Here is a 22582-nt window from a genome sequence, read left to right as displayed (position 1 = left end):
CTGTATCACATAAAATCTCATAAAGGAGGGCCTCATTCACAATGTGGTACAATTGTTCATGTAGTGGGACTCCTACACTCATAAAACCTATGCACTAAGTGAAAGGGCTGCCAAAAATTACAAGTAACCGGCACTACAATACCTTTATTACACATAAAGGAGGGCATCATACACAGCCTTGAAAAATTATGATTGATGGCCTGCTGGTGACCCTCAAAAACATTTCAAGCAAGGGCCTGCTGATATGACCATCTAAAACATTATGTGCAAGGGCCTGCTGGCGCTTTGGTGACTCTAGATAACCTGGGACTGATCGCACTTACCCGTGATGGCGACAATCCATTCGGATGTCTGCCCTATCAACTTTCGATGTTATTTTCCGCCCAAACTATGTAGACCATGGGTAACGGGGGGAATCATAGTTCGATTCCGGAGAGGGAGCCCGAGAAACAGCTACGGCTACCACATCCAAGCAAGGCAGCATGCGCGGAAATTACCTATTAGGTATAATTAGGTGAGGGCCTGCAGGTGATCTGACCCTGTAAAAGATTTTAGGTGCGGGCCTGCTGGTGAGCTGACACTGTAAAAGATTGTAGGTGAAGGCCTGTTGGTGAGCTGACCCTGTGAAAAATTATATGCGAGGGCCTGCTGTTGAGCTGACCCTGTAAAAAATTATATGCGAGGGCCTGCTGGTGAGCTGACCCTGTAAAAGATTTTAGGCGCAGGCCTGTTGGTGAGCTGACCCTCTAAAAGGTTGTAGGTGAGGGCCTGCAGGTGAGCTGACCCTCTAAAACATTATATGCAAGGGCCTTCAGGTGAGCTGACCCTGTAAAAGATTGTAGGTGAAGGCCTACTGCTTAACTGACCCTGTAAAATATTATATGCAAGGGCATGCTGGTGAGCTGACCCTCTAAAAAATTATATGCGAAGCCTGCTGGTGAGCTGACCCTGTAAAACATTATATGCGAGGGCCTGCTGATAAGCTGACCCTCTGAAAAATTATATGCAAGGTCCTGCTGGTAAGCTAACCCTGTAAAACATTATATGCGAGGGCCTGCTGGTGAGCTAACCCTCTAAAAAATTATATGCGTGGGCCTGCTGGTGAACTGACCCTTTAAAAAATTATATGCGAGGGCCTGCAGCTGAGCTGACCTTGTAAAACATTATATGCGAAGGATATATATGCAAGGGCATTATATGCGACGAATAAGCATGTGTTGATATGATGTAAGAGGAGAAGGAGGATGAGAAAAGAAAGATTCAACCATATACCCTTGTTTGTGGTGGAAGGGGTGCATGGGAATACAGTGTATTCAGTACATTATAAACAACACATTTAAAGTGCCTTTATGTTCATCAGCTTTTCTCTAGTGAAGTCGGGAAGTCATGGTCAATCCAGGCCTTGTTCATTTTTATAAGAGTCAACCTGTCCGCATTTTCAGTTGACAGGTGGATACGCTTATCTGTTATAATGCCACCAGCAGCACTAAATACCCGCTCAGACAAAACGCTGGCAGCAGGGCAGACCAGCACCTCCAAGGTGTAGAGTGCCAGTTCGCGCCACATGTCCAGATTGGACACCCAGTAGTTGTAAGGCACTGAGGGATCATTGAGGACGCTGACACGGTCTGCTATGTACTCCTTTACCATCTTCCAAAATGTTTCCCTCTTTGTGACACTGGACCGCGCATCAGGGTGAGGGTGCTGGCGGGGTGTCATGAAACTGTCCCAGGCTTTGACAAGTGTTGCCCTGCCTTTGTTGGAACTGCTGTGTGTTCCCCTTGTCTCCCCTCCTTGGTTGGCCAAGGAACTATGGACTCTGCCGCCAGCGTTGTCAGATAGAATGTTTTGGAGCAATTTTTCAACAAGGATCTTCTGGTATTGCACAGTTTTGCTCTTCCTCTCCAACAGAGGAATGAGAGATAAGAAGTTCTCTTTGTAGCAGGGGTCAAGAAGGGTGAACAACCAGTAATCCGTTTTGTCTAAAATGCGTAAAATGCGAGGATCGCGGGAAAAGCAGCCTAACATGAAGTCAGCCATGTATGCCAGAGTACCAACAGGCAAGATTTTGCTGTTGTCATCGGGAGGATCACTCTCAATCTCCTCATCCTCTTCCTCCTCTTCTGCCTACCAATGCTGAACAGATGGAATTAAACTTCCATGGGTACTACCCTCTGTAGCGGAGGCAACCGTCTCCTGCTCCTCCTCTTCATCGTCTAATTCGTGCTGAGAAGACGAACTGAGGGTGGTCTAGCTATCACCCTGTATAATGTCTTCCCCCATTTCCACCTCTTCCACATGCAAAGTGTTGTCCTTAATTATGAGCAGCGAGCGTTTGAGTAGACACAGAAGTGGGTTGGTTACGCTGATAATAGTGTTATCGCCGCTCACCATCTGTGTTGATTCCTCAAAGTTTCTTGAAACCTCACAGAGGTCATATATCCATGCCCACTCCTCGTTTGTGAATAGCGGAACCTGACTGGAAAGGCGACGGCCATGTTGCAGCTAGTATTCCACTACTGCCCTCTGCTGGTCACAAAGCCTGGCCAACATGTGGAACGTGAAGTTCCAGCACAGGCTCACGTCGCACAACAGCCAGTGAGCTGGCAATTTCAAGCGTTGCTGCAACGTTGACAGACTGGCTGAAGCTGTCGATGACTTGCGGAAATGTGCACACACGCGGCGCACCTTCACCAATAACTCAGTCAAATTGGGGTAGGTTTTGAGAAACCGCTGAACCACAAGGTTGAACACGTGCGCTAGGCATGGGATGTGTCTGAGCTTGCTGAGCTCCAAATCTGACACCAAGTTACGGCCATTATCAGACACAACCATGCCTGGTTCTAGGTTGAGTGGCGAGAGCCACAGCTCAGTCTGGTCTCTTATCCCCTGCCACAGCTCTGCGGCGGTGTGCTGTTTGTCCCCTAAGCATATCAGCTTCAGCACGGCCTGTTGCCGCTTCCCCACTGCAGTGCTGCACTGCTTCCAGCTACCGACTGATGACTAACTGGTGCTACACGCGGATAAATCGGAGGTGGAAGTGGAGGAGGAGGCGGAGAAGTGGGGGTTGGAGCCACTATCGTAGGTGCTGGCAGAAACCTTGATCGACATAGGGCCCGCAATCCTTGGTGTTGGTAGCACCTGTGCCATCCCAGGGTACGACTCGCTCCTGGCCTCCACAACATTCACCCAGTGTGCCGTCAGAGAAATTTAGCGTCCCTGGCCGAATGCACTTGTCCATGTGTCCGTGGTTAAGTGGACCTTCCCAGTAACTGCATTGGTCAGGGAAAGTGTGATGTTACGGGACACATGTTTGTGTAAGGCGGGCACTGCACATTTAAAAAAATTGTGTCGGCTGGGGACTGCGTATCGCGGGACGGCCGCCAACATCAGTCTGTGGAAGGCCTTAGTGTCCACAAGCCTAAATGGCAACATTTCCAGGGCCAGTAATTTGGAAAGCTGCGCATTTAGTGCTATGGCCTGTGGGTGGGTGGCTGGGTATTTTCACTTGCGTTCAAAGGCCTGGGGTAAGGCATTTGTACGCTGCGCTGGGACACGAAAGTGGATGTGGTAGCTGATGGTGCTTGTGAAGGTCCAGGTGCAGGGTGGGAGGCATCCGGCCCGGCGCCTTCGACAGGGGATTGGCCAGCATGTAACATAGGGGAAGAGGAGGCAGTGGTGTGACCCGCAGTCACAGATTGTGGACCCAGGCCTTCGTCCCACTTATTATGGTGCTTGGATGCCATGTGGCGGATCATGCTGATGGTGGTGAGGTTGCTAGTGTTCACGCCCCGGCTCATTTTCGTATAGCATAGGTTGCAAACTACTATTCTTTTGTAGTCCGCACTTTACTCAAAAAAGCACCAAACTGCGTAATATCTACCCCTTGGCAAGGGAGATTTCCGCAAGGGGCTGCTCCAGGGAACAGTTGTGGGCCTATTTGATGTGGCCCGCCTTCTCCCTTTTGGCACCCCACTGCCTCTTCCAGCCAGTTGCGGTGCTGAAAATCCCTCCCCCTCTGTACTGCTCTCCTCGCTCGGCTTTTAACCTTCCCAGGTTGGGTCAGTGACCTCATCGTCCACCACCTCCTCTTCCATTTCCTCACTCTGATCATTCTCCTGATTTGTTGACCTAACCACAACCTCACTTATTGACAACTGTGTCTCATCCTCATCATCAACCTATTGAGACAGTAATTGCGGTTGACTGATTGGCAACTGTGTCTCATCATTATCCATCTATTTAAACACTAATTGCCTTTCCCCACCGTCATGTTCTTGTTACTGTGGATGCTCAAGAGGTTGGGAATCAGGGCACAAGATCTCATGTCCCTTTTCAAGCGTGCTTGGCGAGAGGCCCAAATCAAGGAATGGCGATGAAAAGAGCTCCTCGGAATATTCGAGTGTGGGATCACTTGTTTGACCAGACTGTACATGGTGGGAGGAAGGAGGATCAGAGTGGGGATTGTGTTGACCAGACTCCTGGCTACTGAGACTGGACTCGGTGGAAGACAGGGTGGTGCTTAACCGACTGGAAGCATTATCTGCTGCAATCCAACCGACCACCTGGTCACACTGGTCTGACTTCAAGAGTGGTGCCCTGCGCCTCCCTGCAAACTGAAACATGAAGATAGGTATCGTGGATGATTTACAAAGGTATTAGGAAACGTTATACAGGACAGGTACCACAGGTAATGTCACTGTTTGCAGTGTCTACGGAAAAAGGTACACTGGATGTCACTGATATTTTAGGGATGCGCACACTTTATACAGGAGATGTGGTGCGGATAATTTAACTGTCTGCAGCGGACACCGTCTATGGAAAAAGTTCACTGGATGTCACTGCTATTTTAGGGATGCGCACACTTTAAACAGGAGATGTGGTGCAGATAATTTAACTGTCTGCAGCGGACACCGTCTACGAAAAAAGTGCACTGGATGTCACTGATATTTTAGGGATGCGCACACTTTAAACAGAAGATGTGGCACAGATAATTTAACTGTCCGCAGTGGCCTATTACACTGTATTTAGCGCAGGATGCGCTAAAAATATATATTGCTGCTGTCACACACAATAGTCCTTAAAAGGACTTTTGGGTCTATAAAAAAAAAATTGTATAAAAATCGTCCTATTACACTGCCTACACTGTCTGTCCCTTCCTATGCACAGCTCTCCTTAACACTGAGCAATTTAGTGCAGGTTGCGCTACAAACATATATTCCTGCTGGCACACACAATAGTCCTTACAAGGACTTTTGGGTCTCTGAAACGTTTTTGTACAAAAAAAAATATTCAATTACACTCCCTACACTCTCTGTCCCTTCCTATGCTCAGCTCTCCCTGACTACGAATGAGCCGAACATGCGTCATCGGGTGCTATATAGCACCCGATGACGCCTTCCGGCCAGCCAATTACTGTAATGCCAGTAGCCAAGAAACGTGCGGGGAGGAGACTCGATCATGGCGCTTGAGCACATGCGGTATTCGGCTGAGTACCGCCATGTACCGGGTATCGAGATGCTCAAGCTAAACTGGTGTTCGGCCGAGCATGCTCGATCATCACTAATAAAAATATATTCGCCATCCAGCGTTGCACTTATCTGTTGAGAAGCCTTTTGTGTACTGTAAAAGTAGAAAACAATTAGGGCCTAATTGCCGTTCAGCGGTTCAGTGATATATTCTACAGCCCTGTTTGCCGTGTATTAGTGGCGAAATAAAAATATATTCGCCAACCAGCATTGCACTTATCTGTTGAAAAGCCTTTTGTGTTGTGTAAAAGTAGAACAAAATTAGGGCCTAATTGCCATTTGGTGCGGTGATATATTCTACAGCCCTGTTTGCAGTTTTTTGGGAAATTGATGGGTTATTGTAGACCTCCTTTTACTGTATGGACCAAATTACATCATCGTAGGTCCTGCAGTAAACATAATGATGACGCTGATGACAACACACCACCAGACTTTACCTTTACCATCTATTCACAATTAAATCAAGCAGCTTCAGTAAGTTGAAAACATTCATGTGTTTTTATCTGCTCCGTCTGCATTTGATCTCCACAGCACACAAGACATGACAGGATAGCCTCTGCTTTGGAGTCCAAGTCCAGTTTCTTAAGATCAGGAGTTCCATCAGAATTGTGCGTAACATTCTTGTTCCCTGTGCAAAGTCATAACACAAGGACTCCGTAGGCAAAAGAAAAATATATTCGGCGTTCAGCGTTGCAGTTATATGTTGAAAAGCCTTGTGTAGTGTAAAAGTTTAAAAAATTAAGGGCCTACTTGCTGTTCAGCGGTGCAGTTATATGTGGTAAAGCCCTTTTTGCAGTGAAATTTTTTATGTGACACAGGCTTTTTTGGGTGATTGTACACCTCCATTTGCGGTATGGACCGAATGACTTAGTGGTGAAATTCTTTATGTGACAATGGCTTTTTTCGGAAAATGTATGGGTGATTGCACATCTCCTTTTGCGGTATAGACCGACTAAGTGGTGAAATTCTTTATGTGAAACTGGCTTTTTTTCGGAAAATGTATGGGTGATTGACTGTACTGTACACCTCTTTTTGCGGTATGGACCGACTTACCTAATTCTTTATGTGACACTGGCTTTGTTTTTGGAAAATGTATGGGTGATTGTACACCTCCTTTTACAGTATGGGCCGAATTACGTAGTGGTGAAATTTGTTTTGTGAAACAGACTTTTTTGGGGAGAATTGATGGGTGACTGTACACGTCCTTTTGCTGTATGGGCCGAATTACGCAGTGGTGAAATTTTAAATTTCAAAGCAAACTCCGCCTCTCTGTATTTCTTGTAAAGTTAATGTCTCCAACTATGCCCCTAGCGAGATTTACACCAAATGCATTATTTTCATGTAGAGATCCAAGAATTATGTTGGAGGTATGTAGTGTATGCAAGCCATGTGCTACCCCTCTCATTACTCTCATGCTGTTTTGCACCTGGTTTGCCTGGGAGTCACACAGGGAAGGAACTGCACCATGTCCTTCAGCAAGAAATTGAATCCTGGCTTTCTCTGCGACAACTGAAAATCGGAACCATGGTGGCCGACAACAGGAAGAACATGGTGTCGGAGCTGCGTCAAGGAGGGCTGAGCCATGCGCCCTGCATGGCACACGTGTTCAATCTGGTTGTCAAGCGGTTCCTGAAGTCTTCCACCCATCTGCAAGACATCCAAAAAATGGTCAGGAAACTTTGCATGCACTTCCACCACATGTACACCGCAAAGCACACCCTCCTTGAGCAAATATTCCATTCACGTGTATGTACATTCCGGCCCACTGTGCACCTCACGTGTTCTACCCCTGCGGACTGGCACACTGCAACTAAAAATTGGCGTCACAAACAGGATCAATATCCTCTGTGCCTTATGTGAATGAGCCCCATTTGTTTGACTGTTTTTATTGGGCTAAAGAACTGTTTAAACTGCTTATAACTGCAAGGATACACTGTGCCAGTTGACTGCTTTGAAATTGCACTGTTGAAACTGAGAAAATCGCTGATTTTTGTGTCACTAGAACTGCTTGCTGCGATTGAATTGACTTTGACCTTGAACCTAAAATGGCCACCGGAGGCCTTCTTGTACGATTTTTGGCGCCATCACTCTGCAAAACACCCTGTACGGTGGGAAAGTAGAGTGCCGCCACTTGAAAAAGTGCGGGAAAACCATTTCTACTGCGCCACAACTGCCTCATTACCATGGATTATAATGTGAACGCCGCTTCCCCTATGCTGCAGAGCCTAGGGGGCGTGCCAAAAGAGAGGCGGAGTCTATGTGATTAGTGGACGACACTGTGAGATGTGATCTTGCCTGCAGACATGCAGAGAAACACAGAACTTACCGTTATGTCACAGCTGGAGCCAGAGCACGACATGGGGGCACCGTTAGCATACGACCAGGATGAGGGGTGGTCGCCTTACCCTTGCTCCCAACAACGATGAGGATTTGCCTCACCTAATCTGTTGTGGACAGCTCTGATTGTCGAAGTTCGTGAGACCGCAATAAGGAAAACTAATCGAAATAAGGTTTATTTCGAGGAGCTCACCAAGAGACTGAGCATCCGGAAGATAATCAACCCAGACTGGAACGGAGAATGGGGACTGTAATGGCCTTCGATATAGAGAAAGGCTATGGCTTCATACAGGATCGTGGTACCGGTAGGGATTTTTATGTGAATCGCCGGTCCGTGAAGCAGAATTACCTTGTGGGTCACCTGCATAACTTGATGCCTGGAGAGAAGGTGGAGTTCACCCCTGCTGAGGGCCTGCGAGGTCCATACGCGACAGCAGTATCCAGATTGCGTGCTGAACCAGAAGATTGGGACTGCACACCGGATGCAGCAGAATCTGAGGGCCGGTCCGAATGGAATCGCCGGTCCGTGAAGTCATCTTTTATAGGCCCCGACATCTTCTGGCAGCCGACTGTGTTGGAGAGAAATGCCAATCCTTACCCAGCGTTTGACCATAGTCAGCGGGCCCAAGTCATGGCCGAGTTGGAGGTACAAGAAAAGCTGCAAGCCTACCTGGAGAACCAACGCCAGCTGACTGCATTCCAGGAAATCTATGATCCTCCTAAACCGGAGCCCGAGCAATCGGCGGCCACACCGAAACTTGCACATGTTAAAGAAAAATTGTACTATGCTCGGTCCAGAATCCATACTCAGGAGGAAATATTACCGTACCGGTCGAGGACCCAGAGGAGGAAGATACCTATTTGTAAGCGGGCCTGTAGGCCATTCTACAATAACTGTCAACTGGAGCCAATGTTTCTTTTTGTCCCAGTATGGACTGATGCCAGTTCACCACGGCAAGTGGCAGTTCACTAGGCATCTTCACAGCCTGCTGGCCCTTTAACATTCAGGACTCCCTGCCTTATAACCACTGTTTTTCGCCCAAGTTGCGTCTCGTTTGCGCAAAGTTTTTCCCCTCCTATTCCCTCTTTAGGTTGATGAGGGTTAAGCAACAAGACTATTATGCTGTTTAAGTCACGTACCCAGAAAGACATTCTTCTGTGATTTGTTTATGTGCAATTCCTATGTTTTCAATTTCAATAGACTTTTTGCACTTTTCTTATTATGCTGCACTTAAAAAGTTTTATTTACTAAAGACTTGGTTGGACTTTGTCATGGACTTTATTTTATGTTTGTGAGATCAACGCCCATTTTTGTCACCGGCAAGATCAGAAGAAAACGCCGTCCCACATCCCATTTTGCGTTGTGAACCACATAATTTATTGTGTTTTTCTATAAAGTGTATTGCTATAATGTGCATTTTCATGCTATTTGTTATTTATGCCTGTATGCTTGTTTGCATGCTTGTCTCTTTTGTATCTTTCAGGAGACTTCGTCCAGAATGTGTCGAGGGCGACACATATTAAACAAAGGGGGTATGGAGCGTCCCACTAGCTTATGTGGGAACTGCAAAAGCTTTTTATTGTCTTCTGTAATATCATGCTGCATTGTGTTATTATGTGAAATCCCTTTTTACCAGGCTGTCAGGTGCACTACATACATCCACCACTAGATGGGGATAGCACCACAGTATATATAGGACAGTTCAGGCTTAGCTAGGGGAGTTGGGAAGATGTAGTGGTTGAGTGCAGGAGTGTGGAGGAGGTAGGAGAGGTCTCCTCTCAAGCTATTTCTATTGGGCTCCACGGCCCAGAGGAGCCATTACTAAGCCAGAAAGGCAGGGTCAGAAGAAAAGTCTCTATTCTACCATTCACTCTTCTGGAGTAGCAAGTGAATCTTGGTCAAGTTTATTGTTGGACAAAGACAAAGGAAGGACAAAGCCATTATTCAAGGCTCTAGGCGCCTTTGTATCTAGGTGTAGGACTTAGCTTCTGGCAGCCTCACCGTTATTTGAAGGACAGATAAGATTTCTGTTGCATCGCTTGTGTGTAGAAGATGGGGACTTGAACTACCTTAAATGAGACTGAAGCAAGGCAAAGAGCTGTTTATCAGTGAGTACCTAACGAACTACCCTAGCCTCACACATTACCACCAGCACATCCTGTTACTGGGATTAATCACATCCAACTTGCATGTGTATCAGAGACTGTTTAATAACTGGGTGTAAACTGCTATCAAGAACCTGGGTATAGTAAAGTTCCTGGTTGGATATAAACCTGCCTCATTCTTCAAACTCCACACCACTACTACTCTCAACATTTTGCACCATCAAGGTGCTGGCGTCACGACAAAACCTAAACCAGGGGCCCAGCCGCACAAGCACTGAGCACCCATTCACCATCAAGGGCACCTCAATCACCACCTGGCCGGTGTCCCCTGTAACCGAGTGTGCCCCGGAGAATCCAGTGCTGTTCTCCCCTTCACTGCACTGCTGGCCCAGGGAGGCGTGTGCTAAACCGTGAGTAACCGACTGTATGTACATTCCGGCCCACTGTGCACCTCACGTGTTCTACCCCTGCGGACTGGTATGCTGCAACAAAAAATTGGCATCACAAACAGGATCAATATCCTCTGTGCCTTATGTGAATGAGCCCCATTTGTTTGACTGTTTTTATTGGGCTAAAGAACTGTTTAAACTTCTTAAAACTGCAAGGATACCCTCAGGGCAGTTTCTATGGAAATTTACCAACAGTGCGAACATCAAAAAAGCGCAGGCATTCAGTCTGCAGTGCCGGATCCAGTGAATTCCGGCAGGCTGTTCTCAGCTGGAACAGCCTACCAGAATCACTAACACAGTTGTGAAAGTAGCCTAATACAGGTCCACATACCTCTTCCATCCAGTGACGTCTCCTTTGATGTAGATGTTCTCTTTCTTTATCTTCTCCATTCAGACCAGACCGCCATGATGATTTCTTTCAGCCATCTCTTCTCTCTGCAGAGTTTGACAGACATCTTAGTTTCCTACTTTTCCATCATCCTCCCACCTTCTCAACATCCCATCATGCACCCCCAAAACTATACTGCATAAACTGAAAAACTCCCTGAAAATAATAGTTACACACAGATAGCGCCCCCTTCAATAATTATTGGAACACAATGCTCTAAAAAATAACTGCACCCAGCAAATAGTGTCCCTGACACTAATAGTGTAACCATAATGTCCCCAAAAAATAACTGTGCTAAGCTGATACTGTGCCAGGGTGCCCCCACATTAATAGTGCTCCCAAAAATCCCAACAATAGTGATAATTCTGTGGCAGAATGCACTTAGTAGCAATAGTGCTCCGACAGTGCCCCAACAGTAATTGTGTCCCAGAAGTATGGTAATAATGCTCCCATAGTCCCCCAGTTGTAATAAAGCCCACCATAATGCCCCTGGAAGTAATAATTCTATTTATAGTGTGCGCCAGTGCAAAAAATGCCCCGTTGTGTGTCAGTAAAAAAAACAACATCTCTTAGTGCCCCCAGTAGAGCCAATGTCCCCAGATTGCCCTCATGTGTTCCAATAACCCGTACTGTGTGCCACTAGAAAAAACACTTAGTGCCCCCAGTTGAGCTTAGGTGCCCATAGTGCCCCTATAATTAGTGACAGTATAAAATACTCCTATATAGTGCCCCCAGAAGATGCCCCATAGTGTTCCTCCCCCTTCCCCATAGTGGCACCAAAATAGGTGCTTCTCCTCTGCTTGCTGCGATGGAATTGACTTTGACCTTGAACCTAAAATGGCCATCACTCTGATTTTTGGCGCCATCACTCTGCAAAACGACCTGTACGGTGGGAAACTAGAGTGCCGCCCTTTGAAAAAGTGCGGGAAAACCATTTCTACGGCGCCACAACTGCCTCATTACCATGGCTTATAATGTGAATGCCGCCTCCCCATGCTGCAGAGCCTAGGGGGCAAGCCAAAAGAGAGGCGGAGTCCCACAGAGCATGTTTCCCACACCGAACACACTTATCTGAAACTACCGTAACAACAGATTTGAACTGGTGCTAACACCCAAAGATAGCTGACCAGCGATCGAAAAATCTGACTTTTGCATAGTAAGTAAGCAACAGTATTGGTCTGTAAGTATAGTGACATTTACAAAAAGGACTGACTGAGTACAGGTCTAAAAATCTGAGAACTTTTTACATATGGCATAACTATAACATCCTAAGCACAGTGGTGTATAGCTATAATACATTTTAAAACAGCTATATACCACAAGGGCCCCACAGTCCACTTTAAAAAGAGTCTCCTGGACACAGTTCTGTAGATTTTATATTTTTGTGATGATATACAGTTTTTATATAATTTTCCAGCAATCATGATGTATTTTTATTCATGCATATTCTTGATTTTATTTCTTTTTATTGTATGTACAATTTTAGGACACTGAGCACTGGATATATTTTATTGATTGAACCTTAGAATTATGAACAATAAACATCAAGGGCCCTTTCATTTGGACACATATGTCAGGCAATTATGGAGAACTAACTAGACGTTCCTGATAATTGCCTGATCGTCAGCAGCGATGAGAGCTGTATTTACATGCAGCAATCAACTCTGCGCTGATTGCTTGTCCCCATAGAAAATCATTGTTTCTGGGCAGCAGATTTCTGTTTAGACACTACGATTTGCTGCACAGCAACAATGATTTTTGGTGTCGGCTGAAAGGTCAGCTACCGTTTAAACACTCATCCCAGAAAACTTGAACTGCCTGATTATTGGTCTGTGTGAAACAATCCTAACATAGGTGGTTAAACAAATCAAGGAAAAAAATAAAAATAAAACATCCTGCATGATATGATAATGAATGCTGCGGATGTACATGGCTACATTTATACAGTCACAGAAAATAATGCACTATAATGATAGATGCAAGCATAACATATGGACTAAGCCCTCACTCTATTGATAAAATCTGAGACACTTGGTCAATACATTTTGATCAAAACACATCTAAGCCCACCTACCAAGCGACAAGGTGGTCTCAGTTCAGGAAGGTCCTACGCTAAACCTGCCTATGCCGTTATGCATTTATGTTCAGGAGCGCAGACCCCGCACTTATAGTGTGTTGCTCCTAGTTACCTCCATGTGCAGCAGCAATCGGTGGGAGCACACACAACTATATGTACCACCTTAATCAAGGTCGCCAATTAGATAGGTGGGGCAAAAGTGCACATGAATACTACTGCCAATATAAGAGCGTATTCACAAATGAAGGTGCCACTCCTTCAAGACAAGTTAAACAAATCACGGGAAAAAAATATATAAAACATCCTGCACGATATGATAATGAATGTTGCTGATGTACATGGCTACATTTATACAGTCACAGAAAACAATGCTCTATAATAATAGATGCAAGCATAACATATGGACTAAGCCCTCACTCTATTGCACATGGAGGTAACTAGGAGCAACACACTATATGTGCGGGGTCTGCGCTCCTGAACATAAATGCATAACAGCATAGGCAGGTTTAGCATAGGACTCGCCTGAACTGAGACCACCTTGTCGCTTGGTAGGTGGGCTTAGATGTGTTTTGATCAAAATGTATTGACCAAGTGTCTCAGATTTTATCAATACAGTTGTGTTCAAAATTATTCAACCCCCACTGAAATTGAGTGTTTTGGCCAGTTTGACATTGATTTTGATAATTTAAGTCATCTTGTTTACAATTAAATCAAAGAGGCACTTGTAAGTCAGACAAATCTAACATAACATTTATAATGAAATAACCACAAATGTCTTTACTGTGCTCACATCATTATCAGTTTTATTCAACCCCCAAGTGACATTCAATCTTAGTACAACATCCTTTTCCAGTTATAACAGCTTTTAAACGTGAAGCATAGCTTGACACAAGTGTCTTGCAGCGATCTACGGGTATCTTCGCCCATTCTTCATGGGCAAAAGCCTCCAGTTCAGTCACATTCTTAGGCTTGCTCGCTGCAACTGCTTTCTTTAAGTCCCACCAGAGGTTCTCAATCGGATTTACGTCTGGTGACTGCGATGGCCACTTCAAAATGTTCCAGCCTTTAATCTGCAACCATGCTCTAGTGGACTTGGAGGTATGCTTGGGATCATTGTCCTGTTGAAAGGTCCAACGTCTCCCAAGCCTCAGGTTTGTGACGGACTGCATCACATTTTCATCCAATATCTCCTGGTACTGAAGAGAATTCATGGTACCTTGCACACGCTGAAGCTTCCCTGTACCTGTAGAAGCAAAACAGCCCCAAAGCATGATTGACCCCCCGCCATGCTTCACAGTAGGCAAGTTGTTATTTTCTTCATAGGCCTTGTTCTTCCTCCTCCAAACATAGCATTGATCCATGGGCCCAAACAGTTCTAATTTTGTTTCATCAGTCCACAGAACACTATCCCAAAACTTTTTTGGTTTGTCCACATGACTTGCAGTCGACTTCTTATTCTCTGGAGACAGCAAGGGGGTGCGCCTGGGAGTTCTGGAATGGAGGCCTTCATTACGCAGTGTGCGCCTTATTGTCTGAGCTGAAACTTCAGTACCCACATCTGACAAATCTTTTTTCAGTTCATCAGCAGTCACACGGGGACTTTTCTCCACTTTGCGCTTCAGGTAGCGCACAGCAGTCGAAGTCAGCATCTTCTTTCTGCCACGACCAGGTAGCGTTTCAACAGTGCCCTTTGCCTTGAATTTGCGAATGATGCTTCCTATGGTGTCTCTTGGTATGTTTAACATCTTTGCAATCTTCTTATAGCCATTGCCCTTCCTGTGAAGAGAAATCACCTCTTCTCTTGTCTTCCTGGACCATTCTCTTGACTTCACCATGTTTGTAAACACACCAGTAAATGTCTAGAAGGAGCTGAGTATCGCAGACCTTTTAAATCTGCGTAATTGGTGCTTATTATGCTTGATTGCTGCTCCTTGACATCCACAGGTGTTTTCAATACCTGATCGAAAACACTTGAATGAACCTCTGTTCTTAAGAGTGGTAGTCTTTAAGGGGTTGAATAATTGTGTCAATGAAGAAATCACAAAAAAAACATTTAATACTGTATTACAAAAACAATTGATGTCATTTTAGTTGCATTTGGTTCTTTAAAAATTCCTTGTAAGATTTCATTCTGAACACAATTACAAATGTACACTAAATTCCCTAAAACCCTTTACAGCATTGGGGGTTGAATAATTTTGAACACAACTGTAGAGTGAGGGCTTAGTCCATATGTTATGCTTGCATCTATCATTATAGTGCATTATTTTCTGTGACTGTAACATAGTGGTTAACACTAAAATGGAGTCTTGGGATATTTTGTCATATTTTTTTTTTATTTTAGTACCTGCTTTAAAAAAAAATAACTTGCTTAAAAAATAAGAGCTTTTAGTAAAATGTTTAGACAAATCATTATGTTCTGTAGTTTTTCGATTAACAGTCAATGTCTAAGAACTATGGAAAGAAAATTCCCACTTCATGAGTTACAGTAGATTGTTGTTTTACAGTCCCTGAACAATAGATGTGACGGTTATAACTAAAATTCATTATCACAAACCTTTATAGTGCATAGTAAATATTTAATCACGGGCTCAGATGAAAGTAAGAAATCAACTGCCAAGAAGAGAAGACATACACTGCGTGCAGAATTATTAGGCAAATGAGTATTTTGACCACATCATCCTCTTTATGCATGTTGTCTTACTCCAAGCTGTATAGGCTCGAAAGCCTACTACCAATTAAGCATATTAGGTGATGTGCATCTCTGTAATTAGAAGGGGTGTGGTCTAATGACATCAACACCCTATATTAGGTGTGCATAATTATTGGGCAACTTCCTTTCCTTTGGCAAAATGGGTCAAAAGAAGGACTTGACAGGCTCAGAAAAGTAAAAAATAGTAAGATATCTTGCAGAGGGATGCAGCACTCTTAAAATTGCAAAGCTTCTGAAGCGTGATCATTGAACAATCAAGCGTTTCATTCAAAATAGTCAACAGGGTCGCAAGAAGCGTGTGGAAAAACCAAGGCGCAAAATAACTGCCCATGAACTGAGAAAAGTCAAGCGTGCAGCTGCCAAGATGCCACTTGCCACCAGTTTGGCCATATTTCAGAGCTGCAACATCACTGGAGTGCCCAAAAGCACAAGGTGTGCAATACTCAGAGACATGGCCAAGGTAAGAAAGGCTGACAGACGACCACCACTGAACAAGACACACAAGCTGAAACGTCAAGACTGGGCCAAGAAATATCTCAAGACTGATTTTTCTAAGGTTTTATGGACTGATGAAATAAGAGTGAGTCTTGATGGGCCAGATGGATGGGCCCGTGGCTGGATTGGTAAAGGGCAGAGAGCTCCAGTCCGACTCAGATGCCAGCAAGGTGGAGGTGGAGTACTGGTTTGGGCTGGTATCAAAGATAAGCTTGTGGGGCCTTTTCGGGTTGAGGATGGAGTCAAGCTCAACTCCCAGTCCTACTGCCAGTTTCTGGAAGACACCTTCTTCAAGCAGTGGTACAGGAAGAAGTCTGCATCCTTCAAGAAAAACATGATTTTCATGCAGGACAATGCTCCATCACACGCGTCCAAGTACTCCACAGCGTGGCTGGCAAGAAAGGGTATAAAAGAAGAAAATCTAATGACATGGCCTCCTTGTTCACCTGATCTGAACCCCATTGAGAACCTGTGGTCCATCATCAAATGTGAGATTTACAAGGAGGGAAAACAGTACACCTCTCTGAACAGTGCCTGGGAGGCTGTGGTTGCTGCTGCACGCAATGTTGATGGTGAACAGATCAAAACACTGACAGAATCCATGGATGGCAGGCTTTTGAGTGTCCTTGCAAAGAAAGGTGGCTATATTGGTCACTGATTTGTTTTTGTTTTGTTTTTGAATGTCAGAAATGTATATTTGTGAATGTTGAGATGTTATATTGGTTTCACTGGTAAAAATAAATAATTGAAATGGGTATATATTTGTTTTTTGTTAAGTTGCCTAATAATTATGAACAGTAATAGTCACCTGCACACACAGATATCCCCCTAAAATAGCTAAAACTAAAAACAAACTAAAAACTACTTCCAAAAATATTCAGCTTTGATATTAATGAGTTTTTTGGGTTCATTGAGAACATGGTTGTTGTTCAATAATAAAATTAATCCTCAAAAATACAACTTGCCTAATAATTCTGCACTCCCTGTAGATGAAGGCGTTGCATGGAAAGTACACAAGATAGAAATCACTTACACTAAATATCTGCAGGGGAACTCTTGAATCATCTTTGAAGCTGCATAGTGTTAGACTAAAAACTGATTTTCCTATTAATCTCTACATTTTCCTAAACATATTTTTTGAAGCCCCAGTGCAGTTTGTCAAAACAGATGCCAGGTACAAAAGGAGGAGCTGCCATAGGAAATAATCAAATCCCGTTTTTCTTTTTTTTTTTTTTTTTTTTTTTTATAAATTCTTTATTTTCCAATTTTTCAAATCATTTCCAGACATGAAAAGCAGTTTCAGTACAAACAGGTAACATCATTAAGGCATCAGTTAGGTACAGAAACCAAAACATTGCAACAGATGAATATTATTAATGTTGTGCTAATTGAATTAAAATGGAATGTTATATGTTATAAAAGCATATCTTATTCAATCTGCACATAAGAGCTCTTGCGCCTCTATACTGGGAAGTCCCAGTTATCTTGCTATGATCTTACTCTTATAAAATACAATCGGATCCTCTTTGAAGGACATAAACATAGAACATAAAACATAAAGGGGGGGGAAAGGGGGGAGGGAAGGAGTGGGAAAAAAGGGGGGGGGGGGGAATAGCCTAGTATCCCATATCATGTTTAGTAATATCTGAATCGGTTCCGTTTTTCTTTTTTAGAAGCATTAGCCTGATCAAATTCAATGGGCAACTGCTCATATTTAATTTTTTCCCCAGTTTTGGTAAATATGTTCCTCTAATTGTGTCAATTTTACAAAAAGGGTGCATGTTTCTGTGCACAAATTTTAAGATTATTGCACCTAATTTTACAAGACTTCCACAATACTGCTAATAGTCTAGAAAAACTTCATCACAATGTCTGAGGCTTTACTTTTTCAGACATTTATGATTGCCCTTCCTTAGAAGAACCCACCTCAGGAGTTAGACTTGGTTGTTTCTGTTACTCCTGTACTGTATGAATGGAGCAGCAGTGTGCATTCTCTTCCGCCACTCCATTCAAACTCCTCCTCATGCAGGTCAGGATGATTGGAGGACACAGAACGAACTACTGTTCTAGTAATCAGTGGGGGGTCCCAGCATTGGCTTCCTCTGACTACGTATAATGTAGCTATCCTATAAGTCAATGTTTGCCTCTGTAAATAGGCCTTGAAACATGACTTGGATAGTAAATAAGCCAGCACCTCATCTGCAGACAGCTGTTTTGGGGTGAGAGTACTGGCTTAACTAAGTGAGAGGCCAAGGTCTGGATTGGGGAACTGTCTGCCACTGTCAATCAAAGTGGAGAGGATGCAGCAGTTGCAGAGAGAGGAGAGCAGAGCCTCTAGATCTAATGGTAGTGTCCTTGAGGCTCATTTGCATAAATTAACACATGATTTTTCTAAGCAATGCAGGCACATATGAACATGGGATCAACACAGATGCCTTCAGCTGCCAAGTGCACATGTAAGGCTACTTTCACACTAGCGTTGTTTTAATCCGGCGTTCAATTCCGACACCGGAACTGCCCGCCGGATCCGGAAAAACGTGTGAAAACGGATTACATTTGAATCCTGATCAGGATTTTGATCACAATGAAAAAATGCATTGGAAAAAACGGATCCGCCATTTATGGACTTTAACTTTTTTTTCACATTTTTCGGGTTTAACATGCAAAAGCCGGATCCGTTTTGACTGAACACACAGTGCCAGATCCGGCGTTAATGCAAGTCAATGGAAAAAAGGCCTGATCCGGCGTTCAGTCAAAGTGTTCAGGCTTTTTGGCCGGAGGTAAAAATACTGCATGCTACGTTTTTCTGAAAAGCCTGATCAGTCAAAAAGACTGAACTGGAGACATCCTGATGCATCCTGAAGGACTGACTCTCCATTCAGAATGCATGGGGATAAAACTGATCAGTTCTTTTCCGGATTTGAGCCCCTAGGACGGAACTCAGCGCCGGAAAAGAAAAACGCTAGTGTGAAAGTAGCCTAACAGGTCAGCCAGTTTCATAGGTACAAACCTGCTGACAGATGGCCTTTTAAAGGCTATGGACACTTCTGGGTGAAGTTTTTTTTATTATTGCATTTTACTAATTTTAGGCAAAAATCATTTGCCATCTGGTCTGTTTTAAAATGTTCAAATATATTAAAATTTTAAACAGTTTTTCTTCTACATCTTTCATTTTCAGTGCATTTCCAGACTAGCGGGCTCTCTGCCTCACACTGAATCCACCAGAGAGCTGTTCTGACAGATTGATCTGTAGCTCTTATTTCTGAATTCCTGGCAGCTCATGAACACTCATTATAGCTAAATTCTTTTCATTTTTTTTTTTTTTTTAGCATAAATGAGTTCAGAGATCAGGGCTACAGATTTAGCTATCAGAGTAGTTCTCTGATGGATTCAGATTCAGTGTGAAGCAGAAAGCCTGCAAGTCTAGAAATGCCCTGAAACTAAAAGTTGTAGAAAAAAACTGTTAAAAATTATTTAAAAAACTGAAAAACTTATGTTTGCCCAAAATGGGTAGAGTACAATCATTTAAAAAAAGCAGGGAAGGTGTCAAAACAAAAGAACATAGGACTGATGCAGTCAGTCACTGCCTGAGTGGTATATAGCACAAGATAGCTGAAGGCAGTGATTGGCTGCATTGATCACATGCAGTATACGGGCACATCACCGCTGCAGTTATGTAAAGAAAGCCTTGTTGGGAGGATCATCGTTGTGGTTTGTATAGACGAATATAACTTATTTCATTGTTTCAACACCTTCCCTGCCTTCTAACATTTATTTTAAACTTGAACATCCCTTTTCACACAAGACCAATTATTATATTAAGATATAACTTGCAAGGCATACAAATCTTACTATTAATGGAGAAAACGGACTGCACATTTTAGCAGCTAGCATGGGCATGATTGGGCCAAACATAAAATTATAATTGGGTGTGTATGCCATTTTAGAACCAGAAATACAAACAGTTCTCAGCAGGTATATGGAAAGCTTTATGTCTGGATCTGTTCCTGGTTTTGATAGAAAAAAAACCTTTAGTCTACTTCAGTGTGATTGCGGTATAAAAGCACATTCATTTTAATTGCATCACAAATGTTGCTATCATTGCACACACAGAATGCATGATCAATAGTATATAAGGGTGCTTCCACAATTATTATTTATTTTTTTGGAGGGGGATGCCTTTTTAGGGTGATCGTTTTTAGTTGCACATTTTAAATTTTATACTCAGCCGTGTTTTTTTTCTATATAGAGTGTATGAGAAATGTTTGAAAAATGCAACCCCCAGAACATGATGCAATTAAAAAAAAAAAAAACGCCAAGGGAACTAAGGGGGAGATTCATCAAGACTGGCGCTTTCTGCACCAGTCTTGATATCCCCCGTGCTGCCAGAGGATGCACTTAATTTATGACTAGGCTCAGGCTTCGTCATAAATTAAGCGTGCATCCTCTGGCAGTCCTTGCACCTAAACAAAAATTGCAGTAGCAATTTTGACACTTGCAGTTTATTTATTTTTTACTGCAGCATGCTCTGGGTGTGGAGTTTTTATCAAATTTTCTGGTGTGTTTTTTTCCCCTGTAAACATTCATTGTTTTTTGGCCATCTTTGAAAAAACACAAGTGTGTTGCTTTTTTTTTTTAACCACCTCAGCCCCCTAGTGCTTAAACACCCTGAAAGACCAGGCCACTTTTTACACTTCTGACCTACACTACTTTCACCGTTTATTGCTCGGTCATGCAACTTACCACCCAAATGAATTTTACCTCCTTTTCTTCTCACTAATAGAGCTTTCATTTGGTGGTATTTCATTGCTGCTGACATTTTTACTTTTTTTGTTATTAATCGAAATTTAACGTTTTTTTTGCAAAAAAATGACATTTTTCACTTTCAGTTGTAAAATTTTGCAAAAAAAACGACATCCATACATAAATTTTGCTCTAAATTTATTGTTCTACATGTCTTTGATAAAAAAAAAATGTTTGTTACGGAGATACCACATGTGTGACACTTTTTTGCAGCCTAGGTGGGCAAAGGTGCCCAAATTCCTTTTAGGAGGGCATTTTTAGACATTTGGATACCAGACTTCTTCTCACGCTTTGGGGCCCCTAAAATGCCAGGGCAGTATAAATACCCCACATGTGACCCCATTTTGGAAAGAAGACACCCCAAGGTATTCAATGAGGGGCATGGCGAGTTCATAGAAAAAAAAAATTTGGCACAAGTTAGCGGAAATAGATTTTTTTGATTTTGTTCTCACAAAGTCTCCCTTTCCGCTAACTTGGGACAAAAATTTCAATCTTTCATGGACTCAATATGCCCCTCAGCGAATACCTTGGGGTGTCTTCTTTCCAAAATGGTGTTATTTGTGGGGTGTTTGTACTGCCCTGGCGTTTGAGGGTCTCCGCAATCATTACATGTATGCCCAGCATTAGGAGTTTCTGCTATTCTCCTTATATTGAGCATACAGGTAATGAGATTTTTTTTTTCCGTTCAGCCTCTGGGCTGAAAGAAAAAAATGAACGGCACAGATTTCTTCATTCGCATCGATCAATGTGGATGAAAAAATCTCTGCCAAAAAAAGAAAAAGGAGGGGAAAGGCGTCTGCCAGGATATAGGAGCTCCGCCCAACATCCATACCCACTTAGCTCGTATGCCCTGGCAAACCCGATTTCTCCATTCACATCAATCGATGGATGAATAAATCATTGCCGGGATTTTTTTTTTATATATACAAAGTGTTTGCCAAAGTATATGAACACAGCCACCTCCTCAGCTCATATGCCTCGGCAAACGTATCTTTTACTGCAGAGGAGAAATCTCGTCTTGCAGCGCCGCATACACCGACTTGCGTGTAATCTGACAGCAGCGCAATGCTTCTGTCCGAATGCACATCAGTGCTGCAGCTAGTCGATCGGTTGGTCCACCTGGAAGGTAAAAAAAACAAAACAAAAAAGAAAAAACCAGGCCGCAAAGCAATAACTTTATTAACTTTAGAACAGAACATATTAACTTTTTTTTAACTTTTTTAACTTTTTTTACTTACCGGTAATTTTTTTTTTGTTTAGTTTTTTTTACCTTTATAGAACAAACCTCTCCTTCCCCATGGGACAATGTGCAAAGCGCAAATCGCCCAAAGATGTGGCAAAGTACGTTATGCACTTTATCCCAGGTGAAAGGAGAGGTTTGCAGCAGCTGAGAGTAAAAGGACCCTAATAGCCCTGTGTGCCTGTCCTGTGAGATGCAATCCCTATGCTAAGTGTACCTGTGTGTGGTACTTCCGGAAACACTCTCCATAGCATAGGGCAGGGTGGTCAGCACAGTCAGGACAGAAATAGTGGGTGTCACGCCTTATTCCACTCCTGCTACAGACACGACATCTTTTTCGGGGTGACGGTTGGGTTGAGGTACCAGGAACGACACTGGGGAAATGTCGCTCGTGTAGACGGCTAACTACACTGGTGGATGGGGCCACGGAACCTCCTGGGTAAAGG

This window comes from Bufo bufo, chromosome 3 (genome assembly GCF_905171765.1).
Source record: "Bufo bufo chromosome 3, aBufBuf1.1, whole genome shotgun sequence".
In the NCBI taxonomy this organism is placed as follows: Eukaryota; Metazoa; Chordata; class Amphibia; order Anura; family Bufonidae; genus Bufo; species Bufo bufo.
The sequence above is the reverse complement of the archived record's forward strand: the minus strand, read 5'-3'. Positions refer to the sequence as shown.